A 14,004-nucleotide genomic window follows, 5' to 3' on the forward strand; every position below is an offset into this window, starting at 1 on the left:
TAATATTTTGAGGGGGAACTCATTTTTGTGTGATATAATATTGTTTTCAAAAGCCTGGTTTTTGCTCCCTTAAGTCTGGACAGAGCAATGGTTCAGAGGTAAGTTGTTACAGAGGAAAGAGATTGTGCTATTGAGGTGACCTCGAGCAAGACAGTGGCCAACTATGTTGTTAAGTTGCCAACTTATTTGTTCTGGGCAGCATAGCTGTGAATGTGTGGCGAGTGGGAGCTGTATCATGTAAGTAGCAGTTTGTGCCCAGCAATTTAGTAAGACACTGGACCTTAAAGTGCTCATATTATGCTTTTTGGCGTTTTCCCTTTCCTTTTATTGTGTCATATATCTTTTTTGTGCATGTAGGTGTACAAAGTGAAAAAGCCCAAAGTCCACCCAAAAGGGACTTACCATCTCCAACAGAAAACACTGTTCACAAACTGCTCCAAACAGCTCTGTTGTAGTCCAGCCTTTACTTCTATGACAAACGTTATAATGCTCGCCTAGCTGCAAGCGTGGCACACCCTCATACTCTACTGGCTGGTAGTCCTTACCCAGCTACTGAGTATGTGCTACTGCCAACAAAGATGGAACAGAAGTGAGATGTCTGACTCTGTAGCTAAAACAGAGAGCTCAACACACAGGGTGAAAAGAGGAGCTGCAGCAATGTGCTGTACAACAAAAATATATTGTTTTTTTGGAAAATGAAACCATGTAAACCTATCCTGGTACAACCTCTAAATACAATTATGAACCTGAAAATGAGCATAATATGAGCACTTAGGTAAACCAGCGTGTATAAAAGGTTAATGAGCACTTGTCAAACCCACAACATTTCCCATGATAACCAAAACTAGAATCATGTCTACACATCAGCCTTGTATAATGAAGTATGAGCGCATTATCTTTTGAGTTGCAACAACCCGTTTAGTCGCCAGAGGGCAACACAGCTCATCCTTTCCTGACAAAACATTATGCTTTGTACAGAGTTGTACATATTTCGTAAAGATAAAAATGTACGACTATCAAATTGGGGCATAACCTCATGATTATGTTTTGTGACTTAAATTAATGTTAAATAAACGATTAATTACGGCTAAAGAGACGTAGCCTACATTTTCGGCTAGCCGACTGCCATTTGAAAGTTGTGTTCGACTAATAATTCACTATTGTGTTTCCGGGTAAAATTACTGCTGAGACGTTTTGTGCGTTAACAGGTCTACGTCCATGGTTTTGTGCCGGTGGTAGCCTATATGATTGTTGGAAGAAAGCCGGCTGCCCTCCATACCTCAACCGGAGAACTGCACAAATCAGCTTTGGGTAGGCCTAAACCAGAAGAAAGAAGATGTGGCCTTCAAAATAAAAGCCTCAGAAGGTCACTTGGCAACAGCATTGTTTCAGTCAAGTGTTTCCTATTTTTATAAAACAGTAATAAATGCAGACTGTGATATGCTATAGTGAATTACAACGAATTTGTATATCTATTTTATTTTTTTAAAGACTATTTAGGCTATTAATTAATTATTTATACAAGGAAAACACTAAGAATAAAGTAAAAACACTGTAGGTATTTGCAATAGTTGTTTTTCTTTAATAACCAGTTCTGTAAGATTATTGATTTGAACTAAATGAAAAGCATACTGACAGGCTCTAGATGTAGTGATCACTGATGATGTAATGTGGAAACAAATTCTGGATTAATTCTAAATAATTAGCACCCTCTCAAACCCATTGTGAGTTTACTGGCATACTTTCTCATCACAGCTTTAAGTGATTGCCTGTTGTAAACAAGTTACACATGGTCCCAAGGATAATTATTGTTAGCCAACCCTCTTGCAGACAGTATTTTTTTTCTAAATATAGAAGATGTTCCTGCATAAGAGTCAGCTAAATAAATCTGTTTATTGAAAGATGTTGGGAATGTACGCTGGGCTAGGCATTGTCTATAGATATAGGCTACAGTCAGGCAAAATAAGATCATTCTAATAGCCTACTGTGTTATATCGTGTTGATTTGTAGAATGTTTCAGTAACCTATACTCTCTGGATGACTATTTTAAGTGTTCTGCAGAGTGGGGTGCATTTCTATGTGTAGGTTAGCTATAATACTGCAACCACTATCATTTTCTTGTGTTAACTTTTCTTGTCATCAATGCATTTTAAATTAAATTAAACTAAACTAAGCCCCCATTCCATACACAGAGTCAGGGTGGATTTTTCCCGTTAATCAAAGCGTTGCAGATTGAGTCTCACGTAGCATTTAAACTCTGTCGTCAGTAAGGGCTTTTATTTTGAATTAATTGAGCGGAGGTCCTGTTTTTCTGTTACTCTCGCTGACTTGACAGTGGTAGGCTATTGGCGGAGGGAGAGCTGGCGGAGGAAAAAGCAGAGGTGGTGGTTCACCTTACGAAACAAACAGGAAGCAAGCGCCTCCGCTCCGCTCTCGCCCCTGCGTTCACCTGCGACATCTGAGAGTCCTGCGTAGAGAGACAGACGGGGCTGTGAACGTGAAACTACTCTGCCGTGAAGACATTAAGCAATATTAACTTCCAGCTGTTTGTTCGTCCCGTACATTCTTCAACGACCTCACACCAGAGAGTGACCAAAGGTAAGTCCCCACTTCTTCTTGTTCTTTTTGTTGGTCAGATGGTAGCCCCACTTTTCACTTGCCGAGTGAGGACGTCTCGCCAAACTCCGTTCATCAATCTGTCAATTGAATGTCGCATCTAGCTAGGCTATCCATGAAAAAAACATTACCGTGCTTAGGAGAAGATAACTTAATAACTTCTGCGAATCTATTGGCTAACTAGTTTATCAGCCATTATTTAGAAGAAAAAATATATATAATAATTAAAATAATCTGGTGGATTGCTTCCATCAGTTCTTGCCATAAAGCACCGTTCACTAAAATGAATTGTGATGGGCGGCGGCAATTAACGACCAAATTAGTTGAAATTTTATAAATATCAAGAGGTGTTGATGGGTCTATGACGAATATACCAAACCCTATGGATTTCTTAAGGATTCGAAAATTGTTTAAAAAGTTGTCTACCGAGACAACAACCAACTTTTTTATTTTTATTTGAACTGAGTAGACTGTAGACTGAGTTTGTTCAGTGTTCCCTATGACTAGGCTACAGAATGCAGCGTTCCGGTGGTTATACCTCAACCAAACTGCTTGTATTGTAACCTGTTGTAGTGTTGCCTTTTTAGCTAGGGGAGTAGTGTTCAATGTTCCCATTTTCCCAATGGCAGAAGGGCTTTTAGCTATTTTAGTCCGCTTTGTACATGGTTCCAGCCACTAAACTTGGACTTTGCTGTAGTTTTTTTATTAAATAACACTGTTATTTAAAAAAATTTCAGGACAGTATGAAATGACAGGACCTTGACTGTCAAGGTCCTGTCATTTGATACTGTCATGAAAAATGTTTTCATGTGACAGACTCCTACTACAGTTAGTAGATAGTCTGCATTCTCTTTTTGCGATCATTTATTTTGAATTGTAGTGAAATCAACCTTCTCAATTATTATTTTCCTCAGTGAACCCTGGGCCCTGGTACCCATGTCAGAAAACACTCATCTATAAAACCAAACGTAGTCTTAAGGGGTCATTGGGATGTCTAAGCTTTGTCAGTGATGACTTCTGTCTGTTTTGTTATTTAGAAATAAAAAAGACAACTAGAGCCAAATAAAAAGGATATGAAACCAGTCTATGTATGAAACCTGAAACTTAGGAGAGGGATTCATTAGTCATCTTTTTTTTGCCATGTCCGTATTAAGCTTTTGGTTTTATTTCATTCAGAAACAGAAGTCAACACATTAAATGGTAGAGTTTAGCTACTACTAGGATATTGATCCTCCTGATGTAGCCTAGTGGACCAAGCTGATTCATAAAAACCTTCATGAATCAACAGTTATGGATTAATTTGACTTAGATTGGTCACACCCAACCAGTCATGAATGGCTGAAATGGGCAATAATACACCTGAAAGTAGTATAAGAAACCTGTTCTAAGTATTTGACTAATATTATTATTGTGGTAATTTTGGATTCAGGTTTTGGCATGTTTAGCATCTCAGCTACCACTTTCTCAGCAGACCTATTGGATTAATGCCAACTGTTTTGCAGGTTTAATACCTGTACGCATGGAAATTGTGACAGTGACTGATTTTGTGTGTGCTCGCTTGTTTGTGTTCGGCAAGCGGGGATCCTTACACATCCTTAGGCTGAGATTTCCTAAATGGGCCCCTCTGTTCATGATAAGCCAACAGAAATGGATTTATGAATCAGAGTTTAGATTGAGCTCAATCTGTGTCAGTGGAGGCAGTCAGTAGGTGTGTGGTGATAATGTCTGGCAAATTGAGGAGAATGTAACAAATGCACGTTTGCTGACAGGTGTGGGTATACATGGGTGCCCTCATGTGCACACACCTAGCCTGAGGGTTGAGCGTAATGGCGTTTGTATGATATGAGAGATTTTTCAACCAGTGGATACTTTGCACCAATTTTCCAGAGGCTACTATCCATTTGTATTCGGACATTGCAGTCAATGTTGCAGCCACTCTGGTTTATGGCATTACTGAATTTATATTGCAATGACCCACCCCTAACCTACCCTACGGTGTTTCAGGTGGCAATGGGGAAGCAATTGTGTCTGGCAGAGTATTTTATATCATGTAAGACTCAATCTGACATTTCACTTTTGATTGTTTATAAACCTAAAACACAAACGCACGTAACCTTAAATTTTGACTGTTCAGTCTTAAAATCCAGACATATCGTCTTTGTCACAGTGATGAGGGCATCTTTACAGCAGTTCACACACACACTTCCTCCTGTGCTGTTTTCCAGCACAGTTGATTACTTAAACTTGGATGGATGCTTGCAGAGACAGAATCTTAGAGCAACACACAGCATGTTGCAAAAGGTGAGAAGAATTGCCGAAGAGAATTAGCCAATATTTGCTGGTAATTGTTGTATTGCCACAGCACCGCCACTTTCTGAAATATTGGTTTAACCAGTTGATGCGTTTCAAATATGTTATTTTGATCAGGCAACGGTCCTGGCTGACTTTTTGTTGGGCGGGGTCAGCTGTCAGGCCCCCCTCTGAAGTAAAGTTGGAGAACACTGATAAGACTAACTGACGTCACTCAACGGACCTCAGCCAACAATGCAGCTATTTACTCCACGCCAGATTTAGTCCCAAAGCAGGCCTCTCTAGAGAAACTGGGTACAAATGAAAGCAGAATTCTAAATAAGTTTCCCACAAAAAAAAAACAACAAAAAAAAACTTGTGCAACTGGGTTGACGTCCATGTCCTGTATCATCAGCTTTACAAACTTGAACAGTACTGTAAAGTGAGGTCATTTTCGGTGGGAGGCTTCTGATTCATATTGCGGTTTAGGATTAAGCTCTGGAAGGATACAGGGTGTTCAGGGCTGAACAGAGAAAGGGGAAAAGTACACTGTCTGCAACTGGAGAAAGGTATGTCTCTGGTCTCTGGGACCAACAGCATGGTGGAGTTATGCTTTGAGCAAGAAGGCCTGGGGCTAATACAGCCAGACGTCCTTTACATACAGCAGGGTGTTTGGTGTCAGTAATCGAAACAGTAATACATTATATTCGTGTAGCCTGTATCACTGTGCTCAGAAAGTCTCCCATTAAAGCACATCAAAACAGTATGGTGTAACGGCAATATTGCAGCATGGGAAAACTAATCGTACAAGTGCAGTCTGTAAGTATTTGGAGTGTCAATATATCAGAGATATATTTTTCATAGTTTTGGCTCTACTCCCCCATGTTGGATTTCAAATGAAACAATGACTGTGAGGTGAAAATGCGGACTTTCAGCTTTAAGGGTGTTCACATCCACAGTGGGTGAACCTGCTGGGAAAGCTTTCAAACGGCACTTTAATGTGTTTGGATGTCATTGTTTCATTTCAAATCGAATGCTGGAGTAATACTTACAGAGTGCATTTTATATAAAACTGAAGATACTAAAATAATAGTAAGACCGAATGTTCAGGAGTTCAAGTACAGCATAAGCATATATATATATATTTTTTTTATAGACTTAAATTAGGCTAGTAGTAATGTGTTTGTGCACAGTGTCAGACAGGCTCTGTGTGTATTGAGCCAATAGTCCTTGACCAGCTGATCTTTGCCTGACAAGTATGCTCCCTACCTTTTTTGAGTTTATCTCTCACTGATTGCCTGATGTGTTAGAATACTGCTAAATTTAGCTGGAAGCTCTGAAAGGCAGCATTATTGAACTGCATAGAGCCCGAGCAGTGGAGTAGCATTAGAGCAAAGTGTGTGTGTGTGTGTGTGTGTGTGTGTGTGTGTGTGTGTGTGTGTGTGTGTGTGTGTGTGTGTGTGTGTGTGTGTGTGTGTGGGGGGGGGGGGTGTGTGTGTTGCAACTGTTGTCACTTACTATTTGTACTATCCCTATCATCCCCCTTTTTTCTTTTTCCCTTTGTCCCTGTATTTCTCTTCCCCCCTCGCTCTCTCACACTCATTCACACTTCCTGCTGTTATACTTTTAAAGTAATCACCCCTCATTACAGTGAAAGTCTTGCGTAATATCCTCTCAAAGAGCAATATGAAAGAGAGACAGTTGATGTAGGTGTTTTTCATTTTTTGTGTGTGTAAGCTGGCTTTCACAATTTGTCTGCTAGCTTGCTTGATAACAATTGTTTTGGTTTTTTTAGCCCTACAATCTCATTTACTACCACTACTGGCCAAGGGAAGGGAACGCTCAGTATATATTTAAACTAAGTGCAAACTTACTGCTTATATGCATAGAAATGGAAATTGCTATAGCAAGAAATTTGTCTGACCGTGAGATTAGAGCAGCATGCTCGAATTCTTCACTTTGCTGCACAGCAGGCCGAGACCTGCCAAGGAATGCAGGGATGACAGCAGGAGATAGATAGAGAGACATAATGAACAGAGAGAGAAATGCAAGAGAAGGTACAGTGAAGTAAAAGACAGAGAGATGTCAAATGAGATGTTTGAAGTGATATAAAGGCACTTACACTGTAACATAATAAACTAATGGCTCCCTTTAATTCCTTCTCAGTAAGTCATTTGCACACAGAGAAGAAACTCAATTTGACTATAAAAACAACTACGGTAAGTTGCTTCTGATACAGATGTGGTCAGAGACATATTTTAGCCACATTTATGTACTCTACAGCGAAAATGCCACCAACTAACTCAGGGCTGGACAGCATCCTTCCGGTCACCAACAGCAAGCTAATTGTGTTGTCGTTCAAGCAAACGTGCTCTTGCTTTCTGCTTACCAACTGTGAATAAAATTTGAAGAAAACGAGTCTCCAGTTACCAAATGGAAACAACATCCGAGCATCTTCAATCACTTATGCGTGCAGGAAGCGCAGACTCCTTCAACATGAGGGACACAGGTGTGTGTGTGTGTGTGTGTGTGTGTGTGTGTGTGTGTGTGTGTGTGTGTGTGTGTGTGTGTGTGTGTGTGTGTGTGTGTGTGTGTGTGTGTGTGTGTGTGTGTGTGTGTGTGTGTGTGTGTGTGTGTGTGTGTGTGTGTGTGTTGTGCTGTTGTTGCATCTTTTGACTTAAAAATGTGCTGATGAAAAGCAATAAATTGGGCAGCTTTTCTGTCAGAAACCCAAAAGACAAACTACAAATAGGACTGTTGAGAAAACAAACTATAGTCTACTTTTTGTGTCGTCTTGCATTAAAAAGGTTGCTGTCCAGATGTCCAACTCCCAGTTGTAGCCCATCATGTTCTCCAACTTGTCCATTCCTTTGACTTGGTGTATAGTTAAGAAAATGAGTAAGCCATTCTACCAGTCAGATAATCAATGATGATGATAGTGAGATTATCGACATTACAGATGATCAAATATCCAGCATGTGCTACACCGTGCAATGTCCAGTTAAAACAACAGACACTCATCCAGGCATGAGAAGAAACCTATCATTTCATCACATATAGTTTATTATACATAAACGTCTTAGTGTCTTGGGCTGCAGTGATGTTTGATGTGTAATGCAAAGATGGTTCACCTTTTTCTCCCAGAAATAAATCAGCCTGGTTTGAGGTGAAACTTTTGTTGGAACTACAGTGGACGCTAAATGCACACAAATCGGCAAAGGCCCACAATGATATGCTAAGTCTCTTAATGCAAAATAATAATTTGGAAATCATTTCGTAACAGGCGTAACCTACTTCAGGCACAACCAAAGTGTTGCTGTCTGATGAGCATTGGGTTTTCTTTAAGCCACTTCACCTTTTTTTTTAGACAGTATTTCTACTGCTGGTAGCAGGAGCTGTGACTTAAGTATACATATTCAAATAAACACTGAAAATGTCTTATTCTTTATCTGAGCCAATATGGACTTTGAAAAGAAAAAGCATGATAAAAAGGAGAAGCTCTCTGGCTAATGAAAGAACCCTTTAAATAAGAGGAAAAAAGTTTGTATTGATTCGTTCATCATTTAGATTATCTTAACATTTCAAACAAAAACTATACCATAAGAACCAGGCGTCTGTGGTATGACACCTGTGGTTGCTGTGGTTGTTCGTCATCTCCTCGCAGATACAGTAGCTTTACGCATTAACCATGATGCATAGATAGTGTCGGGTTATGCCTCCACCCTAGGGGGCTCCAGCCTCCACTCTGTAACCTGAGAGGGCAAAACCTCAGCTTCACATCTCTATGGCAACGCTTTCTTACAGCACAGGTCCCCATCTGCAGCTGCTGATGACGCATGCACCCTCTGTCCCACAAACTTTCTGTTGAGAGCACGCATCTTGCCTTGTGATATCTTAATATACATATAGCCCTATGGTTAAATGTGCATGTTGCATACATACGGAGGTGCGTTTACATGCTGCAAACTTACCAACATTCCTGCATCCACACATGACTGAAAACTGCTTACATTTAATGTCTGTTTAGAGACTGCACAAGATGACTGAGATGAGATACAGTATAGAGAGCATTTTGAATAATAATTGTAAATAATTATACTCCAACTACAGACAGAAGTAGTTGTGTCCTGCGATGACCATATCACTTTTGTAAATTGCAAAGGTGTGTCATCCAACTTAAGCTATGCTCATAATATCATTGCGTCATACACACGTCTTTTCATAAATTTATCTCTCTCAACCTTTCTCTCACGTCTGTTTCCCTTCCTCCTGCAGTGACATATGACTGATATCAGCCAACTACATTATTGTGTCTCTGTGCTGTCAGTGTGACAGCTGTGTGTGTGTGCGTGTGTCTGTGTCTTCGTCTTCTGAGTGAGCCTTCTGAGTGATCAACAGTGCTATACCCCAGGCTGAGACAGACCTTTGCTCAGTCAGGAAGCCGGAAGGTAACTGATTTACAGCGTCCGAGGGGAATGTTTGAGAATACACACACAGACACAGACACACTCGCACTCCACCCACCTAAGGGCAGCCTCACAATAGCACCCAAAAATAGAGATTGAGGCAAGTGCTAAAAAAATGGAGACGGGGAAGATGCGGGTAAAGGCCATGGGTAGACCCAGACACCACACAGAGATGCATTGATTGGAAGACTTCACATACCTCTAGCTTAACTTTGATGACCGTAAAACCTGTCTGTGTATGTGTTTCTGTGCGATGGAGGGTTAAACATCCCACCGTGCTAATAAGTGGGTGTGTATTGTTTTTAGAAAAGGACCGACGGCTCTTTTTTATTTATTTTTTACGGTAAGGCAGTGATAGCGCATGGTCAAATGTAATGTCCCTTCAGATCACACTTGGTTTGGGGAGTGTGTGAAATGTGTGCACTGGTGCATTCCTCTTGAATTCCTTTTGCATGTTTTGAGCTCATTGCTTACCTAAATTGTCTTTACTTGACAATTCCCAGAGACAGTGAACATATTTCTTATTGTTTTTTTTAGCAGATTGTTGACATATTCTGCTTGACAAAAGTAGTCAATTGATTCCTTTTCATCATACAGGTACCCCTTTTATTGTGTTCACCTCTAATATGTCAAGGCTATGTTTAGACCCTGGGGTTAAGTCATTGCTAGGTGCAGTAAGAAGACAATGGTACAGTATGTGGACAGGGAGTGCCCTTCAGGTGATATTATGCAACCCTCCAGGGCCTGACAAACCACCTGTTTACAACAGGAGCTCTCAGCTTCCCTTAATGGCCTGAAGGTTGTATTCAAGTTAAGGGCATTTATGAGACTGGTAAGAACTGACCAATGCAATGAGAAATAGAGGGCATATTGGCAGACAAGGTGAGGGAGAGTGAGAGTGTGCTGCCATTAAAGTTAAGTCAGTCATTTAAATAAGTTATTAAATAATAGGGCTGCAGTGTTTCCAACGTAGTGAGTCCCCGAGACAAGCTTAAATGCCCAGATGTGGGTCCCGGGGTCTGGGTCCCAGTCCTTTTTTCACCATCTTCCGGATATACAGTATGAATAAATAATAATGAATACTATAGATACAGTTGAAGCCCATTTAATAATAAATGTGGACCTTTCCAAATTTTAAAATCTTTGTGTTTCTACATTATCAATAGTTAAATCCATCTGAAAAGATTAGGTATCAGTCACACCACAAACGAAAAGCGAGGAAAATTGATGTAATACAAACTGCTTTCCAGGAGCACAATACTTTTTAACTGTGGTACATCCTGATGAATTTAACACAAAAAAGAATGGTCCTCTCTGTCTAAATCTGTCCTCTATTTACATACTTAAATAACCCCAAACCTCATGCACTGTTTCATCATAATGATGTAGCTTTAACACTTAGGTAACTTGACAATACAAACACATTAATATGCAGTTTATGATGCATTCCTCCCAGAGTGATGAGTTGAACAAGCTGCTTCAACAATGCAAGGGGCCTTTGACACATTAAGTGTGGGGTCTGGGAGTGTCACACACTTAATTTCCTGCACTCTGATAAATTCCAATGCACAGATTCATCATGGAAACATTTATTTATGTGAAGGAAAACACAAAATTCAGGAGGCAGGTGAACATTAAAAATATGAACATAATGTAATATAAAGCAGTAAGGGGATGTTTACATGCTTTTACAGCCACTTGGAGGAGTTTTTAACTGGTTATGAAACTGTCTCAATTTAATACTGATGCCACTATATCAGATGGTGCTGGCTTAAACCCTTTTTGGGGGTCGCCAAAAATTCCTCAATGCTTCCTCAAGCTTTTTAACTTTTAGTTAAACGTGCTCTGTACAGACCGAAGCTGCAGGTGGGAGACAGAGAGCGTCTCGGGTCTAGCGTTCTTGTGTGTGAACGCACGTTTTTGTTACCTCTTGGGGACCGTGTGTGTGTGTGTGTGTGTGTGTGTGTGTGTGTGTGTGTGTGTGTGTGTGTGTGTGTGTGTGTGTGTGTGTGTGTGTGTGTGTGTGTGTGTGTGTGTGTGTGTGTGTGTGTGTGTGTGTGTGTGTGTGTGTGTGTGTGTGTGTGTGTGTGTGTGTGTGTGTGTGTGTGTGTGTGTGTTGACAAGCAGGATGAACTGCATGTACGTTCTTTTGTGGTTTTTAGGTTTCTTTTGTTTATTTCTATGCTATCACACAGATTTGTTGTTCGCAATGTAGCATTATCAGGGAAAAAATAAGGTGCGTCCCCTGGTTGCATGGATGGTGAGTTTACTGCGACCTTTCGGATTTTAATGCGTGAGAGATGCCGGAAGTGTTGGCAGAACAGAAGTGTTACTTTACAACAACAGTTAGATTTTCTCAAAATGAACGAAGTGCAGTTGAATTAACTTTAGTTCAACAAGGTGCACGTGAACGTACCATGAAGTCCCGTCGGAGCCCACATGCTTTACCTTTGTTGTTTGTTAACACAACTCGCTCAAAAGGAAGGCAAAACGCTGCCACCCCAGTGACTTTGACAAGCAGGAGGATTTTCCAGTTCTGTTGTTTCTCCATCATCTCCAACTCTGGCAGTGGCCATGGTGTCTGGAAAAGAGCAGATGCAGGCTACTGGTAAGCTAATGGTAACCTGTGTCTTTAGCTGCGTGCTATCAGCTGGTAAGATATGCTGTGTCTTATCTAATTTTTTCATTTGGACGTGCGCAAGTAGGTGGAGGTGAAGAGAGAAAAAAATACTGGGGGAATCGCTGATCCTGATTTAGATTTTGATCGGTTTTCGAAATCGAGCAGCTAATATTTTATTGCTTTGTCATCCGAGAAGAGAGTGCGTGAAATGTGTGCACTGGTGCATTCCTCTTGCATTCCTTTTGCATGTTTTGAGCTCATTGCTTACCTAAATTGTCCTTACTTGACATTTTCCAGAGACATAAAACATACTTGAGATTAAACACAGTGAACATATGTCTTTGTTTTTTTCGCAGATTGTTGACATATTGTACTTGACAAAATAGTCATCAATTGATTCCATTTCATCATACAGGTTTAGACCCTGGGGTTAAGTCATTGCTAGGTGCAGTAAGAAGACAATGGTGCCTTCAGGTGATTTGGTCCATAATGCAACCCTTCAGGGCCCGACAAACCACCTGTTTACAATAGGAGCTCTCAGCTGCCCTTCATGGCCTGAAGGGTGTAATAAAATGAAGGATATTTATGAGCCTGGTAAGGAGTGAAAGCATGCTCCCCCAGTGACTGACCCACATGACCAATACAATGAGAAATAGAGGGTATATTGGCATACAAGGTGAGGGAGAGTGTGTTGCCATTAAAGTCATTTAAGTTAAATAAATTAGCATAATAAGTTAAAATGTTAAAAATCTACTGCTGCATACCTACTGGTCAGGCAGCAGCACTAATTATTCAGTCAAGCACATTCTTCAGTTGAGCACAGACAGGCAAGACAAGTGCTGGTTTATGCTTCTGCCGAATATATTTGATGTACACTTGTGCCTTGGAGACTTTTTGTCTGTACATTTTTAAAGGGATTTAATGTTAGAAATGTTTCCATTGTTTTTGGTAAAAAAAAAAAAAGTGCTTTCTAGCTGGCCGTTACAGCGGCAGTAGCTAGCTCTGTGCGCTAATGGCCTTTCGTAAATTGTAGCTGTCGTAGTAGTTGAGCGGTGTTATTCAAGCAACATTACAGTACAGCACTTGGTTAATATTTTTGGCAGGAATTGTGTATTTGTAAACGCAGTTATGTGCGCAATGCCAACCTTCTGTATATGTTTGCATACTGACTTATGGTTTTATCTCTGTTTCAGTTTTACAAATCAGAAGTCAAAAAAACAAAAGAAGAAACAAGACTTAAATAAAGTACCACTGTCTGTCTAGCTTTGAACAAGAAAGCCCATTGCAAGGGAAGTACAGAGAGACTTTTTAGGAGTGTGCATTCCTCACATTCCTGTACCAAAGGATGGGTGGAGGGGAGGAAGGTGGTGTGTGTGTGTGTGTGTGTGTCTGTGTGTGTCAAGAATTTGGGGGGACACTGAGAAAACCTTATTTTTTATTTTTTTTTGCTGTGTGTGGTCAGTTAGTGCAGTGTATGTGCACTAGTCTAATTCCTTTTGCATAATAAACCACAATAGATAAGCATAGCACTGAAAGCCAGTGTCACTATCCACTACTCAATGCAATGTGCTAAAAATTGTTTTGCCAGTACTATTACCACTTAGAAATAACCTAAATTTAGTGAATACCCTTAGTTGCTTTCCAACTAGGTGCAGTGGTGCAGCAGATGTTACTACTGAAAATGTGGCTAACTAAAACTGAAAAATGTGTCACTTGTAGCAATAAAAAATAAAAAGTACATTATGACTACATATATTATTGCACAATAATAATATTTTTTTACAAAGAACAGGCCAGAATTTTTCAGGAACAAACATTTAGAGATCCGTGGGGGATGTCCTGGTCATTTTCTCCAATCTATTATTAAATCACAGATTATTTTCAGCATCAGCCCAAAAACCCATTGATTTTAGAGTGCAGTTGTTTATGTGGCTTTGGGGTTGGCCCTCGAGCAGAAACGTCATCACTGAACCACTCCATAGTTAATCCTCTGTCTTGCTCTCTCAATTTATC

At 40.2% G+C, this 14,004-nt stretch overlaps 1 protein-coding gene across 1 annotated transcript in view; it reads left to right on the forward strand.

Annotated features, from left to right (window-relative positions):
- The first annotated feature begins 2,362 nt into the window (after nucleotides 1-2,362).
- The window catches only part of pik3cb (phosphatidylinositol-4,5-bisphosphate 3-kinase, catalytic subunit beta), a 61,334-nt gene continuing 49,692 nt past the window's right edge, over nucleotides 2,363-14,004 (forward strand). Inside the window, exon 1 of the mRNA XM_039819155.1 lies at nucleotides 2,363-2,598. The gene's annotated coding sequence lies outside the window, so the exon portion shown is untranslated. The remainder of the gene's footprint in view (nucleotides 2,599-14,004) is intronic.

Source organism: Perca fluviatilis, chromosome 2, assembly GCF_010015445.1.
Source record: "Perca fluviatilis chromosome 2, GENO_Pfluv_1.0, whole genome shotgun sequence".
Lineage (NCBI taxonomy): Eukaryota > Metazoa > Chordata > Actinopteri > Perciformes > Percidae > Perca > Perca fluviatilis.